At 36.2% G+C, this 5694-nt stretch overlaps 1 non-coding gene across 1 annotated transcript; it reads left to right on the top strand.

Annotated features, from left to right (window-relative positions):
• The first annotated feature begins 4532 nt into the window (after nt 1–4532).
• LOC139879007 (small nucleolar RNA R71) lies at nt 4533–4639 on the top strand. Its single transcript, XR_011769864.1, has one exon. It is a non-coding gene; the product is annotated as a small nucleolar RNA R71 (small nucleolar RNA).
• Nucleotides 4640–5694: the final 1055 nt, after the last annotated feature.

Below are 5694 nucleotides of genomic sequence, written 5' to 3'. Positions count from 1 at the left end.
CTTCTGATTCTTTTATCATGCCATTTCTTCGTTCTTTCTTTATAGATTAACGAATTTTCGTATGCTTCATGTCTCAATTCTTCTAATTTGTTTAGTTGACTTAACCGTAGACGTCCAGCTTCATGTAAATCAAGATTACATGTCTTCAAAGCCCAAAATGCTTTGTGTTCAATTTCTACTGGAAGGTGACATGCTTTTTCGTAAACGAGTCTAAAAGGTGTGGTTCCAATTGGAGTTTTGTAGGCTGTTCTAAAAGCCCAGAGTGCATCCTCCAATTTCATGGACCATTCTTTCGGATTTGATCCTACGATTTTCTCTAGAATACGTTTTAAAGCTCGGTTGGTATTTTCAACTTGTCCACTTGTTTGTGGATGATAAGCAGTGGAGATTTTATGAGTTACTCCATATCTTTTGAGAACTTTCTCAAGTTGATTGTTACAAAAATGAGTACCCCGATCACTTATTAAAGCTTTCGGTGTTCCAAACCTTGCAAAAAGACGTTTTAAAAAGTTGACTACAACTCGTGCATCTTTAGTTAGGAGAGCTTGTGCTTCCGCCCATTTAGATACATAATCAATGGCAACGAGAATGTAGAGATTATTATGAGATTTTGGAAATGGACCCATAAAGTCAATACCCCAAATGTCAAATACTTCATATACTTGAATGACATTTTGTGGCATTTCATCACGTTGACTTATTTTTCCGACCCTTTGACCAGCATCACATGATTTGCAAAGAAGGTGTGCGTCTTTGAAAATTGTAGGCCAATAGAATCCAACATCGTAAACTTTTCTTGCTGTGAGTTGAAGCCCATAATGCCCTCCTGTTGGTCCTGTGTGACAATGGTTTAAGATTTGACTAGCTTCATCTCTGAATACACATCGGCGTATTATTCCAACGGGACAACTTTTAAACAAATGTGGATCTTCCCAGAAATAGTGTTTTATATCACTAAAGAATTTCTTTCGTTTTTGGTACGATAATCCTTTTTCAAGGAATCCACATACTAAGTAGTTTGCATAATCTGCAAACCATGGAATTTCATTATAATCTATCTTCAATAGATATTCATCAGGAAAGTTGTCTTGTATGGCCGATTCATTTAGAACTTCTAATTCAGAATTTTCAAGACGAGAAAGATGATCAGCGGCGAGATTTTCTGCTCCCTTTTTATCTCGGATTTCAATATCGAACTCTTGTAAGAGTAAGATCCAATGGATTAATCTTGGTTTGGCATCTTGTTTCGAAAATAGGTATCTAAGAGCAGAATGGTCAGTATAGACCACCGTTTTAGCTAGAACGAGATATGAACGAAATTTGTCAAAAGCAAAGACAATAGCAAGGAGTTCTTTTTTGGTAGTTGTGTAATTCGTTTGTGCTCCTTGTAACGTCTTACTAGCATAATATATAGGTTGAAATCGTTTTTCAATCCTTTGTCCTAAAACGGCTCCCATTGCAAAATCACTTGCATCGCACATAAGTTCAAATGGTAGATTCCAATTTGGAGTTATCATGCGCATTAGTGAGTTTTTCTTTAAGTATATTAAAAGATTTGATGCATTCATCTGAAAAGATGAATGGAGCATCCTTTTCTAGGAGTTTATTCATAGTAGTGGCGATTTTAGAAAAATCTTTTATGAAACGTCGGTAAAAACCGGCATGCCCTAGGAAACTCCTAACTCCTCTAACATTGGTGGGATGTGGAAGTTTAGCAATTACATCTACTTTAGCCCTATCCACTTCAATTCCTTCCTTTGAAATTTTATGACCAAGAACGATGACTTCTTTAACCATGAAATGGCACTTCTCCCAATTAAGTACTAGATTTGATTGTTCACATCTAATAAGCATTCGTTCAAGATTAACTAGACATGATTCAAATGTATCACCGAAGACTGAAAAGTCATCCATGAAAACTTCCATGCATTCTTCTATCATGTCGTGAAAAATCGCCATCATGCACCTTTGAAAGGTTGCAGGGGCGTTGCAAAGTCCAAATGGCATGCGTTTGTAAGCAAAAGTACCATAAGGGCACGTGAATGTGGTTTTCTCTTGGTCCTCGGGTGCGATTGGAATTTGAAAATATCCGGAAAAACCATCAAGAAAACAATAGTAAGTATTTCCGGCTAATCTTTCCAACATTTGATCAATAAAAGGTAAGGGAAAGTGATCTTTTCTGGTGGCGTCATTTAATTTTCTATAATCAATACAAACATGCCATCCTGTTACAGTCCTAGTAGGAATAAGCTCATTTTTCTCATTTGTGATAACAGTCATGCCACCCTTCTTAGGTACGCATTGAACTGGGCTTACCCATGGACTATCAGAGATTGGATAAATTAAACCTGCATCTAGCAGTTTAATAATTTCTTTCTTAACAATATCTTGCATATTAGGATTTAGTCTTCGTTGGCGTTGCACATACATTTTATGACCTTCTTCCATAAGGATTTTATGTGTGCAATACGAAGGACTTATTTCTTTAATGTCATGAATCTTCAATGCAATAGCTGGTTTATGAGCATTTAGCACAGTAATGAGTTGAGATTTTTCATTTTCAGTAAGAGAAGACGATATTATTACAGGTAATTCAGATTCACCATGTAAATAAGCGTATTCCAAATGGTTTGGAAGTGGCTTTAACTCTAATGTCGGTGGTTCTTTTATCGATGATTTATATCGATATCTGTCATCTTCTTTTAGCATTTGAATTTCTTCTGTTGTTGGTTCATATCCATTAGCCATAATGTAGCTAACTTTCAGTTTCATCAATTGGTTCAATTCCTTCTCCTAAAGAACATTCTCCTGTTCCTTGTAATTCTGGAAATTCTTCTAACAATTCTGCATGTGATTCTATAGTTTGAATATAATAACATGTATCATCTGCAGATTGTGGTTGTTGCATGGCTCTATCAACAGAAAAGGTAACACTCTTGTCCTCTATACTTAGGGTCAGTTTCTTACCAAACACGTCTATTATTGATTTGGCTGTGTTTAAGAATGGTCTTCCTAATATGAGAGGAACTCGAGAATCTTCTTCCATATCCAGAATAACAAAATCTACTGGAAATACTAAAGTACCAACTTTAACTAGCATGTTCTCCATTATCCCTCTAGGATATTTTACTGATCGATCGGCTAGTTATATACTTATTCGTGTTGATTTCAATTCTCCAAGGTCTAGTTTAGTGTATAGTGAATACGGCATTAGATTTATACTAGCACCTAAGTCTGCCAATGCTTCTATTGAACTAAGACTACCCAGAAAACATGGAATTGTGAAACTTCCTGGATCTGATAGTTTTTCTGGTATCTTATTCAACAGTACTGCAGAGCAATTAGCATTCATAGTAACCGCCGAGAGTTCTTCCATTTTCTTTCTATTTGTGATTAGATCTTTCAAGAATTTAGCATACCTAGGCATTCCTGAAATCACATCAATGAAAGGAAGATTGACATTTATTTGTTTAAACATATCCAAGAATTTGGATTGCTCGGCTTCAAGTCTTTCTTTTCTCATTTTACTCGGGTAAGGAAGTGGTGGTTGGTATGGTTTAACATAAGGTTTAGCCTTAACTGTGTTATCTTCATTAACCTTTTCAACTACAGGTTCTTTTTCCTTATCTTGCTCAGATTGTGGTTCTCGTGGAGTAGGAATAGCTTCATTAGAAATTACAGGCATTTCAGGTGGTTTAAGTGTAACACAACTTCTTGTGGTAATGGCTTTAGGTGTTTCATTCCGGGGGTTAGCATTTGTATCACTAGGTAAACTTCTCGGTTTTCTTTCACCTATCAACCTTGCTAGGTTGCTCACTTCTTGTTCCAGATTTTGAATAGAATCTTGTTGATTTCTAAATGCTTGAGCATTTTGTTCATTGGTTTGTTTCTGAGATGTGAAAAACTGAGTTTGAGAATCAACTAGCTTTGACATCATGTCTTCTAAATTTGGCTTTTTATCATCGGTTTGTGGTGGTTTGTTTTGAAAAATAGGTCTTTGCTGGTTGTAAGTATTATTGGATACTTGTTGATTGCTTGGACCTTGTTGGTAGTTGTATGGAACATTTCGGTTATAATTCTGATTTTGATTGTAGATTGGTCTTGGCGGTTGATAATTATTCTGATAATTATTTTCAGGCCTTTGGTTTATGTATGAAACATTCTCTCTTTGTTCCATTGTTAGTTCAATACTGAGACAATCTTTTGTCAAATGTGGTCCTCCACACTGCTCACAACTAATTCGTATTGAGTAGATATCTTTAGTCATCTTTTCCATTCGTCTCTCGATAGCATCTATCTTTGCAGAAATGGAATCGAAGTCATGGCTAGAATCGGCTCTAGCTACTTTAGATGATCTAACGATATCTTTTTCTTGATGCCACTCATGTGAGTGGGAAGCCGTGTTATCAATAATTTTGTAAGCATCAGTTGCGGTTTTCTTCATAATGGAACCACCAGCTGCTATATCGATGTCTTTTCTTGTAGTGATGTCGCATCCTTGGTAGAATATTTGTACTATTTGACAAGTGTCTAAACCATGTTGCGGACATCCTCTTAATAAATTTTCAAATCTTGTCCACGCTTCATATAAAGTTTCATTTGGCTTTTGCGTGAATGTAACAATTTCTCCTTGAAGTCTCACGGCTTTAGATGCCGGAAAGAATTGTTTAAGAAAATTTTCAACTAAGACATCCCATGTATCAATCGCCCCTTCAGGTAACGATTCTAACCAATCTTTAGCTTCTCCCTTCAAAGTCCAGGGAAATAACATGAGATATATCTGTTCATCCTCCACTTCTCGGATTTTAAATAGTGTACAGATCCTATTAAAGGTTCGAAGATGTTCATTTGGATCTTCCTTCGGCGCACCACTAAACTGGCATTGATTAGTTACCATGTGTAGGATTTGTCCTTTGATTTCATAATCTGGCGCATTAATGTCAGGTTGAGTAATTGCGTGACCTTGGCCAGTGCGTTTAGCTCGCATTCGGTCTTCCATACTTAGAGGTTCCAGATTTTCCATAATTGAATTTGTTGAATCTGAATCACTAAAGGATTCTGATTTAATGGTTGGTCCCTCGACAATCTCTGTTTGAATGATTGGTGGTTCCAGAGGAAAGATTAATGGTTCAGGATCTCTGAATTGTCCCTGAAGATTCTCCGGATTCTCAATTGTGAGGTCGGGTTCAAAAAATGGATTATCGGAAATTTGAATTGGAGTACTTGGTCGACTGGATGACGATTCTAAAGAAAAATCAACGGCGACAATATTTGCTAGATGTCTTGATCTGGTTACAGGTGGTGAACGTACAAAAGGTGGTGAACGTTTTGCTCGGTGCATTCACTGAATATCCTATTAGTTATAAAAGATAAAAATTATATAAGCTATCAAATTAATAGACTTTTCTGCTTTTGCCCACGTTTCGAATAGCCAATAGATGCAGCAGGGAGCCAGAACCCTTTAAATCGGAAGCTCACAACTCAGCCACTAACAAATCCAACTATTACTACGAAGTAGAAAATTTGGATGTCTTTCAATTTAACCGCTTAAAATAATTTTTCGTTGAAATTTAAAGAAATTTTAGATAAGAAATAGAAAATTCTATGTCCTAAAAACTAGAGCGTCGAAAAATAAGAAAGAAAAAGTGCGCGTCGAAAAACGTCGAAAAATAAAAGGTCGAAAAAAATAATAGG

The sequence above is a fragment of the Rutidosis leptorrhynchoides genome, chromosome 11 (assembly GCF_046630445.1).
Source record: "Rutidosis leptorrhynchoides isolate AG116_Rl617_1_P2 chromosome 11, CSIRO_AGI_Rlap_v1, whole genome shotgun sequence".
NCBI lineage: Eukaryota > Viridiplantae > Streptophyta > Magnoliopsida > Asterales > Asteraceae > Rutidosis > Rutidosis leptorrhynchoides.
This window is presented reverse-complemented; position numbering and strand designations above follow the sequence as displayed.